General features: G+C 45.4%; 1 protein-coding gene across 3 annotated transcripts in view; it reads left to right on the forward strand.

Annotated features, from left to right (window-relative positions):
• The window catches only part of vps26c (VPS26 endosomal protein sorting factor C), a 66,236-nt gene that overhangs the window by 12,836 nt on the left and 40,893 nt on the right, over positions 1–12,507 (forward strand). Inside the window, exon 1 of one of the 3 annotated variants that reach the window (XM_078560305.1) lies at positions 3,989–4,096. The exons of the other annotated variants lie outside the window; for them this stretch is intronic. The gene's annotated coding sequence lies outside the window, so the exon portion shown is untranslated. Of the gene's footprint in view, positions 1–3,988; positions 4,097–12,507 lie in introns of those variants that run through there. 3 annotated transcript variants of the gene reach the window in all.

Here is a 12,507-nt window from a genome sequence, read left to right on the forward strand (position 1 = left end):
CTTCTGAAGGACAATTTGGGATGGGCTATAACTGCTGGCCGAACGAGTGATGCTCACATCCCATGAAAGAATAATAAACAATCTCCAGTTCCCCCCTTCTCTTTGCCACACCTCCATATCAAGCCTTACCTCCAAATCCACCAGATCTTTGATTTAATCTCTTCCTAACAACAGGCTGCCCCAATGGCAACATTACCCAGAGACATGAGGCCAGTTACCACATGTATACTGATTACACCCTCTGTAATGACCTCTTTTCTTCCTTCAAACCATCTCATTGCCCGAAGGTTTTTAAAAATTATTTTATGGGATCTGAGCGTCACAGGCAAGGCCAATACTTATTTTCCATCTCCAGCACCTCTCTGGACGTGCCTATGCAACTGTCTTTGTATTGCCGGACTGCTTGTGTAACATCCAGTTTTGGTAGAGGTACAGATATCTCCACATATTGGGGAAAAACTGCAAGCACTATCTTCAGATACTTTTGTAACATTGACAGTGGCTGTCTGTGTGCTCTTAGGGGTTATACAGTGATTCATTCTTCAGTGCAGATAGATTTAAATTGAAATGTTAATTAAGATCTGTTAATAAATTTTGATTTTCATCCCTCAACGTAGTAATCATCAAGTTTTATGTTCTGAGGTAGTTGAAAAATTACTGGCTGTTAACTTGGAAAATCTTTGCGCAGCTTATTCACTTGGTCATTCTGTCAAAAATATTTTGGTCTTTCAGGTGACCGGGTATAATTCCCAGCTGCAGTACAGTACTAGACCTGTTCTAGTACGAGGTCTTCTGCCTGTCTTCACACCTTGTTAGTTCTTGTCACAATGCACTTCCCCATCTCCCTTCCTCTGTAATGACCTGCTCTTTTCTTCCTTCATATCATCTCATTGCCTAAAGGTTTTTAAAAATTATTTTATGGGATGTGAGCATCACAGGCAAGGCCAATACTTATTTTCCATCCGTAATTGCCCTTGAAGGTGGCGGCGAGCTGCCTTGAACCGTTGCAGTCCACGTGGTGTAGGTACACCCCCAGTGCTGTTAGGAAGGGAATTCCAGATTTCTAACTCAGCAGTGAAGGATTAGTGATATAGCTCCAAGCCATGATGATGTGTAGCTTGGAGAGAAACTTGCTGAGGTGGTGTCACCATGCATCTGCTGCCCTTATCCTTCTAACTGGTGCTGCACTGCATCTTGCATAAGGCACACACTACACTGTGTCAGTGGAGGGATTGCTGATCAAGCAGTCTGCCTTGTCCTGGATGGTGTCGAGTTTGCTGAGTGTTGTTGGAGCTGCACTCATCCAGGCAAATAGAGAGTATTCCATCACACTCCTGACTTGTGCCTTGCAGATGGACAGGCTTTGGGGAGTCAGGAGGGGAGTTATTCACTGCAGGATTCCAAACCCTTGACCTGCTCTTGTAGCCACAGCCTTTACATAGCTAGCCCAGTTCAGTTTCTGGGATGTCGATGATGTCTGAAGTCAAAGGTAGAACATGTTTATTTTTGAAAGGCAGGTCATCAACCGTATAACTGGTATATCTGCCATACCGTGTAATACAATGGACTGCACCTCGCAGTGAAGTGAAACACAAGCTGTTTGGAAGTGTGGCAAATTAAGTTACACAGTTGTGGAATTATTGGATAACTCTGAAGAGGCTTCAGGTGTATAACTGCAGTGTAATTTTAAGAGGGTATTAAAGTAAACTGTCGGCTGATTTTCTTTTTCATGGTCTGCATTGAGTGGTATTGGCAGTCAGGTAACTTACAGAGAGTATAACTTTTCCTGAGACCAAGTACAGAGTTGTGTAACCTGCATTATCATTATACATATGGGACTTGATTCTGAGCTACCTGTTAGCGCTCCTAAAAATGTCCAGGTACTTTCCCTGTAGATATTTCTGTTCCAACAGTTACTGTTCTTTTAGATCTGCATGTTCTGCATATGTGATCTGCATTATGTGGATGGATTGAAGAAACTTGGATTGTGTTCTCAATTTTTTCTTTTCTAGGGAGGAGATTTGATACAAGTGTTTGAGATAAGGATGGGTCTAGACAGTAGATGAAGAGAAATTGCCCCTGTTGGCAGAAGGGTTGAGAACCGGAGGAGACCAGTTCAGGTGATTGGCAAAAGAACCAACAGTAACATGAAAAAAAACTTGTACACAGCGAGTGGTCTTGGTGCCATGGAAGATAAGTGCTGAGAGTGGGTTGTTTGCCTGAGAGCAGATAAGGTTAAGGAGAAATTTGACGTAGGTGTTCAAAATCATGAACTTTAAGAGTAAAAAAGGAGAAACTGCTCCTGGTAGCAGAAGGGTTGGTAAGAAGGATCAGAGGATGCAGATTTAAGGTGATTGTTTTCTCATGTCATATCTGGTTCTTTCAATAAAAGTAGGGAAAGGTGAGACCACAGTGGAATTTGAAAAGAAATCAAGGTACTGCTGGATTGGGAGTTAATGTAGTTCAGGCAGGATAGGGGTAACGAATGAACGGGACTTGCTATGAGTTAGGATACGGGCAGCAGGGTTTTGGGTGAACTCAAATTTATGGAGAGTGGAAGGTGGCAGATTGGCCAGGAGAACATTGAAGTATGAAGTCTAGAAGTAATAAAGGCATGGATGACGGTTCCACCAGCAAACTGAGCTGAGGTGGAGTCTGAGTGGACTGATGTTATGGAGGTGGAAGCAGACTGGTGATGTTATAATTGGTTGGAAGCTCCTTTTGGGGTCTTATATGACAGCAAGGCTGCCAACGGTCTAGTTCAGCCTCACAGGTGTCAGGCAGAGCGGTGGAGCCAGTTGTTAGGGAACAAAGTTTATGGTTTGCATTGAAGGCAATGGTTTCAGTCTTCCGATATTTAGTTGGAGAGAATTGAGGTAGAACTGTGTGCCATCAGCATACATATAGAACCTGACTCTGTTTTTGGATGACGTTCATGAGGGCCAGAAGATTGTTGACAAGTCGGGAGCCAAGAATAGATCTTTTGGAACACCAGAGTTAACAGGAGTGGAAAAATAATTTATTGCAGTTAATTCTGTGGCTACACCTGTAGCTACATAAGAATGCAACCAAGCATTCAGACTAGTTGACGAAGGCGAGGTATTGGAGGAAGATGGGTGGTGAACTGTCAAAGGCTGCAAACAAGTCAAGAAGGATGAGGAAGGATAGATTACCTTTGCCACTGTCACTTAGATTATCATTTGTGGCTTTAATAAGGGCCATTTTTGTACTGTGGTAGCAGCAGAAACCTGATTGGAGGGATTCAAACATGGAGTTATGGGAAAGGCGGGCTTGGATTTGGGAGGCAACAGCATATTGAGGATGGTTGGAGGGAAATGGTATTTTGCAGGGGCTGAGGGTCCAAGACCAGGAATCTAACCTGGGGCCCCCAGTCAAAACTGGTCAGTGAAATTACAAGAAGATATGCTTTTGGGATGAATAGATGATAAGGGATTGGTATTGGTTGGAAACTGAATCTGATTGAGCTGATGCATGAACAGCACACACAACCAAGGCTTGGCACCATTAATGTGTTTTATTACTTGAATTAACCTTTTAGGTGACTGATACTTAGTAATTTGCTTAGCCTTTTGAATTTTTCTGTTGAAAATTGCTTTATAATATCTATCAGTGGCAGACGCTAATTAGCAAAGCTGCTAATTAAAATGGGAGCTCCTTCTCATGAATCCGTCTGTGGCTTGTGTAATGGGTGAAGCGTTCAGTCTAATTATCGCTTTGAAAATCACCCACTACTGTCACAGCATTCCCTGCTTATCATTATTGCAGGGCAAAGAGAATATTTAGATTGACATTGAGACTGAAGGACATGCTTTGATCACCTGGAGAGTTGATTGATGGAAAGAGGGACGGTCAGATTTCACCCTGTGCAAAATACTCCCTTATGAAAAAAACTGCATTTTGTACCTATCTTGCTGTTTTGACACTTCAACAGGATTGTTTGATTGCATCCAAATTGATTTGGTTTGCAATGCTCCCTCTTCACAGCCTTAGTGCAGCAGTGAAGCAGGCATCACCATTGAAGGGTTCGCATTTAGGAAATGATCCTTGCTCTCCAGTTAGCTGAAGAACTTGCTAGGTGAGTAACTGAGACATCCAGAGACTGAGAGAGTCCAAGGGTTTATCCCTGCTGTCTGTCCATTTCGCTCATCTCATTAGACAGTAATGGTATAAAAATTGTCCTTGGATTGCGTAGGACCCAATAAGTTAGGATTGCCTTTCTTGCTGGAAGTGCATGTGTCCAGTTGTTCAGCAAGGACAGGACTGGATACTGCTGTGATGATTTCCATGGCATAGCATCATGTTGAGCCTTGTGCGCATGTATAGCGAGCACTTAGACAATATACTAAATGTCAGTGACAGTTGGAGTATCAGACTCCAGGTTGGAGTCAAGGAGAGGAAGGAGAAAAAAAACTCCAAAAAAGCATATGGCCCTCTTGATGTTATGTTAATATTTGCATGCATTTTGTGAGTATAAGGTGTTTTGCAAAGAGAGGTTTTCTTCCTTGAACTATGTGGGCAACAGGGAAAGATAGGTTATCTGTTTCTGGATGGTTTGCCAGTGTCACATTCAAAATGGTTTGCTGCAGTATACACAAGAGTAATGTAAGAATTACAATTCCAGTTACATAGCTAATGAAGCTGGTGCAAAAAGACCTCGGCTTCCCTTGGGGTGTCAGGGTGGATGACGAGACAAGACAGAATGATCAAAACTTGGGACTCCAGTCCAACCTGTACACTAAGTTGTCAGCTTCAGCCAAGTGCTGGCAATGACCTTGCAGGAGGTTATTTGATGCTTTGTCTTCTGGGAATAATTGGGCCACTTGCTTTTTCCCCTTCCTATGTTCCCACCCTACACCCATTCCCCCAACTTCCTCCTTGACCTGCAGTGTTGTGACTGATTGAAGAGGGCGGGGTGGTGGGGGAGCTGGTATGGTGGGGTGGTTGTATGGCCCCTCAGTTACTGACAAGCCTCCGCTACTGTACCTCCTCCAAGACATCGCTATATAAAATTCTGAAGTTAATGGACGATATATATATTTAAAAAACTGACTTCTATATAAATGAATGAATGAATAGGCTTAGCATAAGGAGGATTTTGTAAGTATATCATTGCTGTCCTCTGGTGGTAGGGACATGTCATAACCAAAATGGAATTCATATTAAAAACTGGACCAGGTCAGCCAGCATATCATGGAGAAGGGCACAATATGTTACCTTATTTCAAGGAGGAAAGCCTTCAACACAAGGCCCCGATATTTTTGGCATTTCAAGTTTCTATTATCTTTGCCTCAATGAGACTTGCAATTTTATTTTATTTTATGAGTACTGTATTGGAGAACTGAATGAGGAAAGCAATTTGTGACCTCTAAAGGTTTCCTCGTGCCCATGGATACTCCGGTAACTCTGCCCCATCCCAAGAGCAGGGAGGATATCAATGGACTGGTCAGGTGAGTAGAGCAGTGGCAAATGACATTCAACATGGAAAAGTGTGAGGTAATGCACTTGGGAAGGGCTAACAAGGCAAGGGATTACACTATGAATGGTTGGACCCTGGAAAGTGCTGAAGACCAGAGGGACCTTGGTGTGCATATCCATAGATCCCTGAAGGCAGCAGGGCAGGTAGACAAGGTGGTTAAGAAGGCATATGAGATATTTGCCTCGATTAGCCAAGGCATAGAATACAAGAGCAGGGAGGTTATGCTGGAAATGCATAAAATGCTGGTTAGGCCACAAGTGGAGTACTGTGTGCAGTTCTGGTCACCACATGTCAGGAAGGATGTGATTGCGCCGGAGAGGGTGCAGAGGAGATTTACCAGGATACTGTCTGGGCTGGAGGGTCCGAGCTATGAGGAAAGATTGGATAGGCTGGGGTTGTTTTCCTTGGAGCAGCAAAGGTTGAGAGGGGAACTGATAAAGGTGTTTCAGATCATGAGGGACAGAGATGGGGTGGATAGGAAGGCACTTCCTCTATTAGTGGAGGGGTCAATAACCAGGGGACATGGATTTAAGGTAAGAGTTAGAAGGCTAAGAGGGCAGTTGAGGAGAAATTTTTTCACCCAGAGGGTGGTGGCATTCTGGAATTCACTGCCTGAAAGGGTGGTTGAGTCACAAACTCTTGCAACATTTAAGACGTATTTTAGATATTCACTTGCGTTGCCATAGCCTCCAAGACTATGGGCCAAGCACTGGAAAATGGGATTAGCGTAGTCAGATCTTTGTTGATTGGTGCGGACATGATGGGCCAAATGGCCTCCTTCAGTGCTGTAATCGTCTGAGTATCTAAAAGCTGTTTTAATATTGCATGAGACCTGTGCCAGTGATGGTGAGTTGGGATTCAGATAACCAGTGATTCGACTCTCGGAAGGTGGCAAAAATTCTTTTGCATTGATGGTTTTACATGCTTTTAGTGCATTTGCTTTCATATTGCTGGTGGCTTCAAATTTAGTCATCGGGAGCTAGTGCCACTCGCAGAAGTGTCACTGGAGGGTGAACAAGTAAGGTTTGTTGTTACTGACCGTGAACAAACATGAACTGGCATCAAAATGGTTGCATTCAAAGCAGTCAGCTATCAATCATTACTTTGGATGTTTTAAAGGAGAAGGCCCAAGTAAGTACTTTGAATATTAATCCATTGCCCAGTAGAATCAGAAGACAAACAAGTTTATGCTTGAGCAAACATATGTCTAGACAAAAACAGAAATACCTGGAAAAACTCAGCAGGTCTGGCAGCATCGGTGGAGAAGAGCACAGTTGACTTTTCGAGTCCTCATGACCCTTCAACAGAACTAAGTAAAAATAGGAAAGGGGTGAAATATAAGCTGGTTTAAAAGGGTAGGGGGGTGGTGGGGAGGCGGTTGTTGGGACAAGCAGCCAGTGATAGGAGGAGATAACCAAAAGATGTCACAGACAAAAGAACAAAGAGGTGTTGAAGGTGGTGATATTATCTAAAGGAATGTGCTAATTAAGAGTGGAGAGCAGGACAAGCAAGGCATCTAGACATATTGGTGGCAACAGATGTGAGGTTAGTCGCATACTGCAGTCAAGAAACCTCTTTGTTTCTCTGCCTGAGCTCAAGCCTGAGTTTGTTGTGTAAGCAAGTGATGAATGGGCAAACGAAGGAAATCGTTAACGATGTTAGCAGGGTGGAGGCTGGTGGCTGATGTGTGTGGTTGGGATGAACTTGCTGTTGCTGCTAGAGTGCTGGATACACAGGAAAACCTGATAGAGCTGTCAAGTTCAAGCTGATGGGTGTGAAAATCTGCTCCAGAGCTCTGCCTATCAGATGTACTGCTGTACTTTGGCAAGGCTGTTCTTTTCTGGACTCCACTGGTTCATGTAAAAGCAAAAATCTGCTGATTGATTCATTAACATAACCATCATCCCAAACTGATTTCACAAACCTTCTCTTCCCTGTTTTTTTGCTCCACAGTTTTCAACCAATCCATGACCTTGCATCTTGTTCCACTTGTCCATCATCACTTGTGCTTCCTCTGTTCCAGTGATTCCCTGAAGACACCACATCTCTAATCTCTCCATTGCCTTGCCGTATCCTATCATGTCCATTTTCTTCTGGGGTCCCATGCATCCATGACTTGCCTGGTTCTCGATTGCTGCTCATCTGCCCACTCACCTCTTCATTGTTGGAGGTTGATCTTTCAGATACTGTGCCTCTTTCCCTCCAGAATCATCTGCCAAAGCTACTTCCATGCTGGCTTCCTTTTCTCACCATCCCCCGCCCTCCCATAGGGTGGACAATTCTTCAACCCCTTGCAAAACACTTGGAGACATTCCCCTTCTCTGTGAGGAGTGCTACATAAATGCTGGTTGTTCCAGCTTTCTCTTTATAATTCATCTAGCCCGTGATAATGCCAAATTGAGGTACTGACTGAGACCCAGAAATGTAGAAAACATGAACTGATGTGATGCAGAGAAAGTGTAGAAGGCGCCCTGGTGTGGTAGCTCCTTGTTAGAACATGTTAGTGTAATATAATATTTTCAGGCTCTTTCTGAATTCTTTAGGATGTTCTTACCCTGTTCCACCACACCCCTCACCCCAGCACCAACCTGCTCCCACTCACTTTTTAAATGTTTTCTTCCCTTCAATTTTTTTCATATGATGGGTTACCTTGTAATGTGCCCAGAGGCTTGAGACCAGTTATTGGGCAGTGTGTCAGATCGCCTTAGGAGGATCACTTATGTTACAGGTATATCAAGTTTTAGTTAGACTCCACTTAAAGAACTGTATTCAGTTATGGGCACTGCACCTCAGATATATTGGCCTTGGAAGTGATGCAGCACAGATTGAATCATAAGAGGTCTATAGCACAGATATAGGCCCCTCAAGCCTGTGCCAGTCAAACAAGTGCCTAACTATTCTAATCCCATTTTCCAGCACTAGGCCCATAGCCTTGTATGCCATGGCATCGCAAATGCACATCCAAATACTTCTTAAATGTTATGAGGGTTTCTGCCTCTACCACCCTTTCAGGCAGAGAGTTCTAGATCCCCATCACCCTCTGGGTGAAAATATTCTTCCTCACCCCCTCTAAACCGCCTGCCCGTTAGCTTAAATCTACACCCCCTGGTTATTGATCCCTCCACCAAGGGGAAAAGTTCCTTCCTGTCTGCCCTATCTATGCCCCTCAAAGTTTTATACGCCTCAATCATGTCCCCCCCTCAATCTCCTCTGCTCCAGGGAAAATAACTCCAGTCTATACAATCTCTCCTCATAACTAAAATTCTCCAGCCCGGGCAACATCCTGGTAAATCTCCTCTGCACCCTCTCTAGTGCAATCACATCCTTCCTAATAATGCGGATTCCAGAACTGCATGCAATACTCTAGCTGTGGTCTAACCAGAGTTTTACACAGTTCCAGCATAACCTCTACCACCCTTTCAGGCAGAGAGTTCCAGATCCCCATCACCCTCTGGGTGAAAATATTCTTCCTCACCCCCTCTAAACCGCCTGCCCGTTAGCTTAAATCTACACCCCCTGGTTATTGATCCCTCCACCAAGGGGAAAAGTTCCTTCCTGTCTGCCCTATCTATGCCCCTCAAAGTTTTATACGCCTCAATCATGCCCCCCCCCCCTCAATCTCCTCTGCTCCAGGGAAAATAACCCCAATCTATACAATCTCTCCTCATAACTAAAATTCTCCAGCCCGGGCAACATCCTGGTAAATCTCCTCTGCACCCTCTCTAGTGCAATCACATCCTTCCTAATAATGCGGATTCCAGAACTGCATGCAATACTCTAGCTGTGGTCTAACCAGAGTTTTATACAGTTCCAGCATAACCTCTACCACCCTTTCAGGCAGAGTGTTCCAGATCCCCATCACCCTGTGGGTGAAAAAATTCTTCCTCTCACCCCCTCTAAACCGCAGACACTTCTCCTACCTCTCCCTGCACCATGACCCCACCACTGAACATCAAGCCATTGTTTCCAGGACTGTTACTGACCTCATCTCCTCTGGAGATCTTCCTTCCACAGCTTCCAACCTCATAGTCTCCCAACCTTGGACGGCCCGCTTCTACCTCCTACCCAAAATCCACAAACAGGACTGTCCCGACAGACCGATCGTGTCAGCCTGTTCCTGCCCCACGGAACTCATTTCTAGCTATCTTGACTCCATTCTCTCTCCCCTTGTCCAGTCCCTTCCCACATACATCCGTGATACCTCTGACACCCTACATCATATCAACAATTTCCAGTTCCCTGGCAACAACCGCCTCCTCTTCACCATGGACGTCCAATCCCTCTACACCTCCATCCCCCACCGGGATGGTCTGATGGCTCTCCGTTTCTTCCTTGAACAGAGGCCCGAACAATCGCCATCCACCACTACTCTCCTCCGTCTGGCTGAACTTGTTCTCACACTGAACAATTTCTCCTTAAACTCCTCTCACTTCCTCCAACTAAAAGGTGTGGCTATGGGTACCTGAATGGGCCCCAGTTATGCCTGTCTCTTTATGGGGTATGTGGAACATTCCTTGTTCAAGTCCTACCCAGGCCCCCTCCCACAACTCTTTCTCCGGTACATCGATGATTGCTTCGGTGCTGCTTCATGGTCTCGTCTGGACCTGGAAAAATTTATTAATTTTGCTTCCAGTTTCCACCCCTCCATCATTTTCACATGGTCCATCTCTGAGGCTTCCCTTCCCTTCCTTGACCTCTCTGTCTCAATTTCTGATGATAGACTGTCCACCAATATCCATTACAAGCCTACCGACTCCCACAGCTACCTCGACTACAGCTCCTCACGCCCCGCTTCCTGTAAGGACTCCATCCCATTCTCTCAGTTTCTTTGCCTCCGTTGCATCTGTTCTGATGATGCCACTTTCAAAAACAGTTCCTCTGACATGTCTTCCTTAACCGAGGTTTTCCACCCACGGTGGTTGACAGGGTCCTCAACCGTGTCCGGCCCATCTCCCGCGCATCCGCCCTCACACCTTCCTCTCCCTCCCAGAACCATGATAGGGATCCCCTTGTCTTCACTTATCATCCCACCAGCCTCCGCATTCAAAGGATCATCCTCCGCCATTTCCGCCAACTCCAGCATGATGCCACCACCAAACACATCTTCCCTTCACCCCCCCAGCGGCATTCCGCAGGGATCTTTCCCTCCGGGACACCCCCTACACCTCAACCCCCTCCCACGGCACCTTCCATGCAACCACAGAAGGTGCAACACCTGCCCCTTTACTTCCCCTCTCCTCACTGTCCAAGGGCCCAAACACAGGAAGGTTCCATTTCTCCCTCGAACAGAGGCCCGAGCACCTTCGGTCTGTCCACAAGTATGACCCAGACCTCCGTCGCTTGCCATTTCAACACTCCACCCTGCTCTCATGCCCACGTGTCCATCCTTGGCCTGCTGCATTGTTCCAGTGAAGCTCAACGCAAACTGGAGGAACAGCACCTCTTCTTCCGACTAGGCACTTTGCAGCCTTCCGGACTGAATATTGAGTTCAACAATTTTAGATCATGAACTCTCTCCTCCATCCCCACCCCCTTTCCGATCCCCCTTTTTTCCAATAATTTTTATAGATTTTTCTTTTCCCACCTATTTCCATTATTTTTAAATGTATTTCCATCCATCGTTTTATCGTTGCCTTTTAGCCTATTTTGATCCCTTCCCCCCACCCCACCCCCACTAGGGCTATCTGTACCTTGCTTGTCCTGCTTTCTACCCTTAATTAGCACATTCCTTAGATAATATCACCAGCTTCAACACCTCTTTGTCCTTTTGTCTATGACATCTTTTGGTTATCTCCACCTATCACTGGCCCTCTATCCAGCTCTACCTGTCCCACCCCCCTTAAACCAGCTTATATTTCACCTCTTTTCTATTTTTCCTTAGTTCTGTTGAAGAGTCATATGGACTCGAAACATTAACTGTGTTCCTCTCTGCAGATGCTGTCAGACCTGCTGAGTTTTTCCAGGTATTTTTGTTTTTGTTCAGGATAACCTCCCTGCTTTTATAGTCTATCCCTCGGCTAATAAAGGCAAGTATCCCATATGCCTTCTTAACCACCATATCTACCTGTCCCGCTACCTTAAGGGACCGGTGGACATGCACACCAAGGTCCCTCTAATCCTTGGTACTTCCCAGGGTCCTACTATTCATCGTGTATTCCCGTGCCTTGTTTGTCCTACCCAAGTGCATCACCTCTCACTTAGCTGAATTAAATTCCATTTGCCACTGATCAGCCCATCTGACCAGCCCGTCTATATCCTCCTGTAATCTAAGGCTATCCTCCTTACTATTTACCACCCCACCAATTTTCGTGTCATCTGCGAACTTACTGATCAACCCTCCTATGTTCAAGTCTAAATCGTTTATATATACCACAAACAGCAAGGGACCCAACACCAAGCCCTGTGGAACCCAACTGGACACAGGCACCCAGTCACAAAAACACCCCTCAACCATCAGCCTCTGCTTCTTGCCACCCAGCCAATTCTGGATTCAATTTGCCAAATTGCCTTGGATCCCATGGGCTCTTAGCTCCGTTATCAGTATCCCATGTGGGACCTTATCAAAAGCCTTGCTGAAGTCCAAGTAGACTTCGTCAAATGCATTGCCCTCAACTACACACCTGGTCACCTCTTCAAAAAATTCAATCAAATTGGTCAGACATGACCTCCCCTTAACAAAACCATGCTGACTGCCCTTGATGAATCCCTGCCTCTCCAAGTGCAAATTAATTCTGTCCCTCAGAATTGCTTCCAATAGTTTCCCCACCACTGAGGTTAGACTGACTGGCTTGACGTTCCCTGGTTTATCCCTACCTCCCTTCTTGAACAATGGTATCACATTGGCTGTCCTCCAGTCCCCTGACACCTCTCTTGTGGCCAGAGAGGTATTGAAAATTATTGCCAGCACCCCTGCTATCTCCTCCCTTGCCTCACTCAACAACCTGGGATACATTTCATCTCGGCTTGCAAATTTATCTACTTTTAAGCCTGCCAGACCACTTAGAACCTCC

This window comes from Cetorhinus maximus, chromosome 16, assembly GCF_964194155.1.
Source record: "Cetorhinus maximus chromosome 16, sCetMax3.hap1.1, whole genome shotgun sequence".
In the NCBI taxonomy this organism is placed as follows: Eukaryota; Metazoa; Chordata; class Chondrichthyes; order Lamniformes; family Cetorhinidae; genus Cetorhinus; species Cetorhinus maximus.